The sequence below is a fragment of the Peromyscus leucopus genome, chromosome 18, assembly GCF_004664715.2.
Source record: "Peromyscus leucopus breed LL Stock chromosome 18, UCI_PerLeu_2.1, whole genome shotgun sequence".
Lineage (NCBI taxonomy): Eukaryota > Metazoa > Chordata > Mammalia > Rodentia > Cricetidae > Peromyscus > Peromyscus leucopus.
The window spans coordinates 47,501,242-47,511,196 of record NC_051078.1 but is presented as its reverse complement, the minus strand read 5'-3'; the positions used below and the strand labels follow the sequence as shown (position 1 = coordinate 47,511,196).

The window sequence follows — 9,955 nt, the reverse complement described above, 5'->3', positions numbered from 1 at the left end:
GAGACAGTTGTGTCTCAAGCACAATCAAGAGCAGAGGAATGAGTGTGTGCTCACTCACTTGTCTGTTTGCTTGTGCTCAGCTCAAGCTCTCCACTCATGGAGTCCAGTACCCCTTGTCCAGAGAGTGGTGCTACCCTCAGTGGGATGGATCTTCCTACACCAATTCATTTAATTAACACAATTCCCCACAGACATGCTCACAGGCAAAGCCAATGTAGTCAATCCCTCATTGAGACTCTCTTCTCAGGTAATTCTAGGTTGTGTCAAGGTGACAAAGCTAATTACACATCATGATGACTTTATTTTACAGGTGAAGAACCCAAAGCCTGGAGAGGTGATAAAGGTTGGCTCAGGACCACACACACAGTGAGACCTCATGCTATGGATCTGGACTCTCACTCTTGCTTGGAGACTCTCAACCCTGCTTACACAATACTGATTGTCATGGTTTGAATGTGAATGCCCCATGTAGGTTCATATACTTAAACACTTGGTTCCCTGATGGTGGAACTGTTTGGGAAAGATTAGGAGGTGTGGTCTTATTTGAGGCAGCATGTCCCGGGAGGTGGGCTTTTTAAGTTTCAAAAGCTCACACCACTTCCAGTTAGCTCTCTTTTCCTTCCACTTGTGTATATGATTTAAGGGCTCCACTACCATCCCTTCCTGCCTTTCTGCTGCCATGCTCCCCACCATGATGGCCTATGGAATTTTAATCCCCCAAAACACTCTTTCTTCTATAAGTTGCCTTGGTCATGGTGTCTCTTCACAGCAACAAAAAAGTGACTGACAGTGATACACTACTTGCTGATATCCTGGCCCCGCCCCTTCTGGCTAGTGAGTCTGATGAAAGGAGTTGAGGAATCCATGCATCTTGCATTTTAACCTGGTAGGGTTTTGGAATGTACAGCCACCCATCACAATGAATAACAGTAAGGGTGTTTTCATCCCCCATCCCACAGGACTTGGCCCTCTTTCTGCCTCACTGGAACTGCTTCTGAGTGGCACCTTGAGAGTGACACGATCAGCTGAAACTTCCACACACCCTTAATGATAGAGGAACACCCACTGGCATCTGCCTCCTTTGAGGGAGACAGCAAGAACTGGGAAACTTATTTCACTGGTTGCCATGGCAATTCTTTGCAGTGTCAGCAGAAATACTCCACAATGCACACAAGTTAGCAGAAAGCCTCCCCAAGTCTTCAGCTCATAATCTGCCTCATCCCTAGACTCAGGCATGGCATCCCTGAGCCTTGACTCCGAAATTCAAGAAAAGAAGCACACACCCTGCAGTTCTTTGTTCTCTCCTCCTATTTCCAGGGCTCATAGGTGAAACGAATTCCAACCACCTCTCCAGGTGAAGACACATGGGAGTAGATGGAATTGAAAAGTTCTTGCTCCGTTGATCCTCTTTGAACAGACTCCAGAGCCCCTTGTTTCTTCATCCCTCCAACTGCTAAAGTGGCATTTACCCCCTCAGCATCCTGATCGTGTTTGTTCCCAACCTTGTTTTCCAAGCCTAGCAATTTGTCTCTTTTTAACTCTGTGTGACACTGTGTGGGCTCACAGTGCCATGTGTGTGTTGTGGTGTCCATGTGGAGGTCAGAGGATAACCTCAGGTCCATCTTTGCCTCCTGCCTTGTTTGAACACGGTCCCTTTGTGGTTGGCTGGTGCACACAGCAGGCCAGTTTCTGCAGGCTCTCCTGTCTTTTCCTCTCACCTTCCCTTAGGAGCACTGGGATGACAGGTGTGCTTCCAAACCTGACTTTTTAGGGGAGTTCTGAGAATGCAAATTCGGGTTCTCGTGCTGGCACAGCAAACACTCTACCCACTGAACCACCCGCCTATCCCACAATTCATCTTTAATTATATGGATCTTAAGCATCATTTCAAGTGGCTAGAAGGAAATATTGAAAAATAAAACTTTCCAATCACCTTAAAATATATCCCCATGCACAGACAACAGAACAATTCTACCCTTGCCGGCAAGCAAATCCAAGCTATAGCCCAGTAAATCCTGAACTGTTCTGAGTTAGGACCCAGGCCCATCCACAGCTCTGTCAATTACAATCTGGGCATATGAAATGTGAAATACTTGCAAGCTATAAACTTTACAGGAGAGGGCTTATGTCTAGGATAGCTTGTTATAATAAAAACTTGCTCACTTTTTTTTTTAGACCTGCTAAGAATAGTGTATCTGGGATCTTTTCAAATATAAATATCATTTTCAAACGCTACTACTATCACCACCTTGTGGGGTGTGATTTCTTATGGAGTAATGAAGGAATGTGTACACCTGTCACCATGTAGGCATTTGCTTGCATGCAGATTTGTGTGCTAAACTGTTCCTTTGCTGTTCTATGAGGCAATTTTTCCTTCCTGAATCCATCAGGGTCTTGGTTCAAAGCAACAGAAATAACTGGGTGACTCATGTAAGAAAGTGTAGCAGAGATGGAGATTCACAGAGGAAAAATGGAAGGGTGAGGGACAGGGGTGGCCAGAAGGATGAAACTTGAGAGACAGTCAGAAATCAAGGGGCCACTGTGATTCATGACTATGAAGTCCAGTCTCTTTACCATGCTCTTGCTGTCCCCATCACCCGAGCCATGTCCTATCTTGTCTCTTGCCTCCTTTTGCCACTTTTTCTGGGGAGGCAAAGTCTCAGGGATAAGCATCCAATAGATTGAGCTACCATTATGCTCCAAGGATTGGGGGGGGGGGTGAATGGTAGGTGAAACAATCTGTGAGGGTTCTAGCCTGAGGGGTTGCCAGGCTTTCACAAGGTGAAAATTAGCCCTCCCCTCAAGATGTGGAGGTACAGGGATGGGAGATACGCCTCAGTGGTTAAGAACATGTATTGCTCTTGCAGAGGTCCTGAGTTCAGTTTTCAGCACCCAAGTGGAGTGGCTTATAGCAACCCGTAACTCCAGCTCCAGGGACTCCCCTGACTCTGGCCTCTGCTGGCATATGCATTCATGTGCCTGAACCCACACGTACATACATATAATTAAAAACAAGAAAACATTTTTAAATATATAGAAGTAAAAATAACAGGCATTTTTCTAGAAAGCAATTTTTTAGCTACTGCTCATTTTGCTGCTGACAAAGGTTCAGAAGCATTACTTAATGACTTAGCATCTTCTGTCTCCCAAGTCCTTATACATCCCCCAAGACAAAACCCAGTGATTTATGAAATTGTATGCTGTTTCTCCAAATTTAAACACCATCTCAAGTAAAGATAGTAGGGGCAAAGGGATTGCCTCTTCTGAGGGTGACTATGTTTTCAAGCCCTTTTCATTATTTGAGTTTATTACATAAAAATAAATAATGCTAGGTGCCATTGACCTCCAATGCATAATGGAAGAATATCATTAATGTAAAACCCTTGTTGATAGCTACCCAATACTGGCTACCACACATTAAATTTTCAGTGAAAACCATCACATTCTCCTGCATCTAATTTTCACCTTTTCTTATTTATAGTGCAATAAAACATGAATATTTGTGCAGTAATTTGCCTTGCTTCTCATCTAAAGCTCTACCCCACTCCTTGTCTCTTTAGACATGTAAGGTTCTTTAAATTTACCTATCCAGTCAAGAATCTCCCTTCACTACTGGCAGTCTTCGAGAGGGTACCTGAACTGGCCTACTCAGGTGATCAGATTGGTGAATACACTAACTGTCATCACAGAGCCTTCATCCAGTGAGTGATGGAAGCAGATGTAGAGATCCAAGGCCTGGTACCAGGCCGAGCTCCAGGAGTCCAATGGATGAGAGAGAGGAGGGAATCTGTGAGCAAAGGGCATTGAGATTATGATGGGAAAATGTACAGAGACGCCAGCCAAACTAGTGGGAACACATGAACTGTGGACCAATAGCTGTGGACCCCCGTGGGACTGGACTAGGCCCTCTGGATAGGCAAGACAGTTGTTTAACTTGAACTGGTTAGGAGGCCCCCAGGCAGTGGGATCAGGATTCGTCCCTGGTGCATGAGCGGGCTTTTTGGAGACCAGTGCCTATGGTGGGACACCTTGTGCAGCCTTGGTGCAGGGAGAGGGGCCTGAACCTGTCTCAAATGAATGTACCAGGCTCTGATGACTCCCCATGGGAGACCTTGCCAGGGAGGAGGTGGGAATGGGGGACTGAGTTGGGGAGAAAGGCTGGGGGGTGGGAGTAGGGAGGAGAGGGGGATCAGTGGTTGGTATGTAAAATGAATAGAAAATTTCTTAATAATAAAAGTCAAAAGAAAAGAATTCCCCTTCTATTTTTCCACAGCATTTTCCTATGCATCTTGAGCACCAGTAATCTTTTAAAACATAATTAAGCTATAGGTCTAGATAATACAGTTAGAGCTGAGTGCAGTGGCACATGCCTTTAAAGCTCTCAGAGACAGGGGCAGGTAGATCTCTGTGAGTTAGAGGCCAGCCTGGTTTACACAGCAAGCTCCAGGTCTGCCAGAACTACAGAGTGAGACCGTGTTTCTAAAAACAAACAAAATATTGCAGGCGAGAGGAGTCTTGGGGAGTTCTGCTTTGACCTCCTGAAGGAAACTGAGGCATAGAAATGACACAGGACTCAAAAACCTGCCAAATGCTCTCCCAGTCTGTGCCAGTTTGGAGGACTGAGATTTCCCTGGTTGCCTTTTCTATCTGGAATTACTTTTAACCTAATAATATTAATTCACATCTCACCAATCGCCTCCGTAGGCCGTCCTGGCATATAGTGACATCCCTTTTGTGTTCTTACTACACACCCCTCTCAGCTTACAGCAATCTGACGTTGTCTTTTGTTGGTGTACTTGTGTGCAACTAACCACGCTAAGTAAGGGCCTAGCTCCCTTCTGTTCCTTGTGCTTGTGACCTGTGACATTTGCTGACAAGTGACTGCCTGGCCTCTCGGCAGTTCCTCCTGAGGCCCAGGGAGGTCAGGTGACTTTCTCAAAGCTGCCTCCCTAGGATACTGAACTGCACTATTCGCACTCCCTGAGGGGCATCTCACCCCTCCTGGGATGGAGAAAGATCGCCTCATTTGGCCACTGGGGGCCAGCAAGAGCAGGGCTTGCTTGCTGCAGCAACTTTCCGTACCTGGCTGGCGAGGGAAAGCCGATGGGAAGGGGGAGGAGCGGCGGGAGGGGCGGGCCCGGGTGCGGAGCCTTGTTGCCCCAGCCAATGGGCTCCGCAGCGCGGGGAAGCCTGGCGGCCCGGCGGAGGCGCTCGCGCACTGTGCGGGGCAGAGGCAGAGCGCCCCGGCTGCAGCGCGTCCGCGGATCTTGTAGCTGGCGGCGCCGGTCCGAGGTACCCACCGGCCACCGTAGCTGGCACGGTAAGCCACAGCAAAGTCGACTTTGCAGGGTTTCTGGCCATAGGGAGCATCCACCCCGAGTCCGAGCCGCTGGGGCGTCCTCCCGTGGTGCTGTGTCCCCATAAGCTCCCTTTCCGTTTGGCGGGATGCGGGTGAGCCATGGGCCCGGAGCGCCACCCTCCCTTCCCAGGCTGCTGCTGCCGGGCCCTGGCTCCAGTCCCGGTGTGGCACCAGAGCCCGGAGCTCGCAAGGCTATGGCTTCTGAGGTTTCCACCCAACATCCAAATGTCTCCTGGGGAAGCTGAGATCCGCTACAGATGCCGGTGCTCAGCGTTGGATTCCACCACCTGCCTTATGTCTGCAGATCCCTCACGACCTGTTGCCTTGGGTCTGGGGCTCAGATCTGTCGTGCAATCTCCTATTTTCAGCTATCCTGGGGCACAGGAAGAAACCTCGGAGGGTTTCCCTTGGCCAGGCTAGGAATAGAGACGAATACTGACAGAGCGTCCCGGTTATTTATTCACGACTTACTTGGCTGAGTGCCAAACATTGTGCTCAGCTCTAGCTGCCTGAAGGGAGTCTCAGGAGTTCATGGGGGCTTACAGGGATGAGAGGAGGGGTTGCAGTGTGGTGTAGTGCGTGGGGCACTAGATGCGTAGATCGTGATGCGGCCAGGAAGGCTCGGAGGTCGCTATTCAGTGCAGACTTGCAGAGACTGGAATTTGCCAGCCTGAAAACTGTGGAGGCGGGGGCGTCAGGGACCGCACGAATTTCAGGTAGATTTTCTTATGTGCAGATAAAAGAAGCGAAGGAGGCCAGAACCTCAGCTAATCAAACAGCAGATTACTCAGTAGGACCGGGACTTGTGGGTGGGAAATAAACTGCGAGGTGGAAGGGCTTCTTGAAGTGTGCACAAGTCTGAAGATGCAGCCTTACAAGTTTGTCCTCAGATGTAGGAGGCTGGGAAAGAATTCAGTCGGTCCCGGGCTACTTTGCGGGTTCCGTGGGCAGTGTTGGGGACTGGCATCCACTACCTGGTAAGTTATAAAATGCTGTTTGTTCGAGCAACTTGGCTACAAAGACTCTAGCCCCTTAAGGCTGACTGGCCAGGAGCCCTGCACCTGCTTCTGGGCATGGATTCAGGCAGGGAGATCTGCCATGTGATGCTTGCTTCTGAACTTGCATGCCATTGTATATTGGTTTTGGAGGTTGCGACCTCTATCTTGTCATCAGTGATTGCCCTTGGGGGGGGGTTTACATAGAGTACCTGTGCTCTCCTTCTGATCTCTGGGTCCGATGTACAGACTCTGCCTTACCTGGGCTTGCCTTTCTATCTGCCAAGGCCCAGGGGCTATTGTTGGAGGCAAAGCCATATAGAGGCTGGCATAGTAGCAGCAAGAAAGACTCACAGGAAGTGAGAGACCATAGGGCCGCTTTATTTATCTATTTGCCTTGAAGACATTATCGGCATTTGAACTTTCCCCCCTCCTCATGTGTGTGTGTGTGTGTGTGTGTGTGTGTGTGTGTGTGTGTGTGTGTGAGGGAGAGAGAGAGAGAGAGAGAGAGAGGACATCGTTGTTGCCTAAGTTGTCACAGGCAAGGTTCTTTGGTTGAAAGGTCAGAGATGTTATGCTAGTAACTTTTAATTGTTAATTTGCCACAACCAGAATTACCTGGGAAGAAAGTCTCAATGAAGGATTGATTGTCTAGATCTGATTGGCCTGTGAGCATGTCTGTTGGGCATTGTCTTTATCAGTAAGTAGGTTGGTGGGCAGACTCATCCCATGGTGGGCAGTGCTCTTCTCTGGGATTCAGTTCTGGACTGTGTAAAGTGTGGCAGAATTGAGCTGAACAGTAGGCATGCATTTATTCTTTCTCTGCCTTGCCTGTGGCTTGACTAGCTCCCTTAAGCTCCTGCCACCTTGACGTGCCCCCCAAAATGGGCTGTAGTCTGGACTTATGAGCTAAAATAAACCCTTTCTTCCCTAAGTTGCTTTGTGATTTTATCACAGCAACAGGAGTGGACCAGGAACAGATGCTAAGATTTCTGTGTAGAAGGGTCCTTGAGTCCTTGAGAAGTTAGTTGCTTTACTGTTGAGTGGGTACACAGCTGGGGTAATAGAACCAGGCACAGGCAGACTGAATGAAGGAGAAATGGGGGGCTCAAGCCATCCACTGAGGCTTTTGACTGACCAGCCAGTGGGTGCAGAGTGCTCCCAAGAAGGGAGCACAGCTTTAGTTGTTCCTTTCACCAAAGAGTTTCTAAATAGGGGCTTACACGTGAGCTACGAGCAGTCAACACCCTTGGCTGCTGGAATTAGGGAGTAACAAGCATCTTGGTCTTGGAGGAGACCATGAGACTTTCCCCATGGCATCGATTCTCTGTGTCACTCGATGGCTTTGGGCCAGCCTTATACATAGAGGTCACTTAGAAAGTGTTGCTCTGACGTTTGACTTTCTTTACTGCCTGTGAAAGTAAATGTTGGGCTTGAGTTTTTATTACTATGAGGCACCTCTGCTAGTATCCCAGTGTCCCCAGTGACTGTGGACTCCTGCTGAGTGCTTGCTTTGTATGTGTATCCTCTCCTGGTTGTCCCACAGTACCCAAAGTTACACACTTTCATTCTCGATTTTCAGTCATCTCAGTGTTTCTCAAGCCTAATAGAGTCCCTATTAGGATAACAGTGACAGTATCTGTCACAGCATGTCACTCATTAAACTTCAGGAAATGCTTTCATTGATGAGTCACTATTGATTCAACCACTTAGGACTCCAATCAGTCTGTTTGGAGAGCCTTCCACACAGCAGGGGCTATCCCAGGCAGGGAGGTACAGCTCTGTCTGCTGAGGGAGAGGGGGTGATAGGCATTGCATACTTGAACCCTTCAAAAGAAAATGTTGAAGGCCAGACAGTCAGGAGATGAGAGAGGAAAATCGGGCTCTTTGCTTGAGTGATTCTTCATGCTTTGTAGTTCAGTGCAGCCTCCTTGGAAAGACTGTCTTATGTGAAGCAGATACCTGCCCTTTCCTCTCCCTTAACAGCACTTTTAATTTTTATTCTCTTCCCTGTGTTGGCCTTCATCACTACACCACAGGCTGCAGGGAACAGAAAGATGTTTTATCCCAGGGCCCAGCTGTGTTAAGCATATATATCTTCATTACATGTATGTGTGGATAGTTGGGGGTATGAAGACTGAACCCAGGGATTCATCCATGCTAACCACACACCCTACCACTGAGCTATGCCCGCATCCCAGCGCACATTTCTTGAAGAATAAAATGAATGGTGGATTTGCTTCACAGGATCACCATGGAAGGTCACTCTGTGTGTGTGTGTGTGTGTGTGTGTGTGTGTGTGTGTGTGTGTGTACTATTTATGTTGATACCCAGTACTCAGAAATGCTAAGATCAGGAAGCAGAAAGAATAGCTTGCCTAGGGACCATGAAGTGGAGGAACGCAGCCCAATGTGGCGGAAACATAACTCAAGGGGTGCTTCAAGCCACTTGAGATGCATTTGAAGTTGCTAAGCCTTGGAGGCATGCTGAGCTCAGATTTTACCCAAAGTGCAGTGAAGTCAGTGAGGGGTTTAAACCTGAGTAATGACCTGATATAATGCTATGTGTTTGTTGATTTTTTTTTTTTGCCTTGCCTCAAGGAGGTAAACTCTGTAAAGAAAGGGGCCCAGTTACTATAGTAAAATGAATAGATGACCTAGCTTATGTTTAAAAATGTCCCAGCAGCTACTACTAGAGAGGATAATGAAGTACTGACACCAGCTAGAAGTTAGGTGAGTGAGATACGGATGTCTTGTGTAAGCTGAGGGAAAGAGCAAACAGATTTGAACTGTATTTTGGGCACAGAATGGATAGGATTTGGGGCTACACTAGATTGGAGGTGTACAGAAAAGAGAAGAGTCAGAGGTGAGTGTCAGGCTTATGGTTTAGGATTGAATGGATGAATGATGTCTATCACAGGGTGAATGGATGAACAAAATGTGACATGTGCACACAATAAACTATTAGTCACGAAACAACCAAAGTACTAATAATGCATGCCACACTATGAATGGACCTTGTAAAAGTTACAAAAATATAAATAAATGAGGACAGACATAGGGCTGGGGATATGGCTTGGTGGGTGAGGTGGTCTCTGTATAAGCGTGAGGAGCTGAGGAGATCTCCTACACCCATGTAAAATGGCTGAGTGTGGTGGCATGCACCTGTAACCCAGCACTAGCGGGTAGAGACCAGGAGCTTGCTGGCTAGGCAGCCTATCAGAAACAATGAGCTTCAGGCTCAGTGAGGGCCTGTCTCAAAAAATAAGGTGGGAAGTCATAGAGAAAGACATTGCGCCGTTGACCTATGGCCTCTGTACGTGCACTAGTGGGCGAGTGTACAAGCAGATGCTTGCACACACACAGAGTGTGGGCATAAAAAGCCAAATGCTGCACAATGCCATTACCCATATATGTAAATCCTGGAAGGAATCAGCATTTGTCACAGGCTGAGGAGAAGCAGGAGTGGAGCCTGAGAGCAGATAGCTAAATGGTTCCCTTTGGAGCAATGGTGAGACCTTAGAATGAGACAGAGAGAGTGGTTGTCTACAGTGTGAAGGTGCTAAATGCCACTCAGTCATGCACTTCAAAGAGCTTAGCTG

At 47.8% G+C, this 9,955-nt stretch overlaps 1 protein-coding gene across 1 annotated transcript in view; it reads left to right on the top strand.

Moving 5' to 3' along the window:
- The first annotated feature begins 5,209 nt into the window (after nucleotides 1-5,209).
- Nucleotides 5,210-9,955, top strand: part of Syn3 (synapsin III) — a 439,566-nt gene continuing 434,820 nt past the window's right edge. Inside the window, exon 1 of the mRNA XM_028883656.2 lies at nucleotides 5,210-5,320. The gene's annotated coding sequence lies outside the window, so the exon portion shown is untranslated. The remainder of the gene's footprint in view (nucleotides 5,321-9,955) is intronic.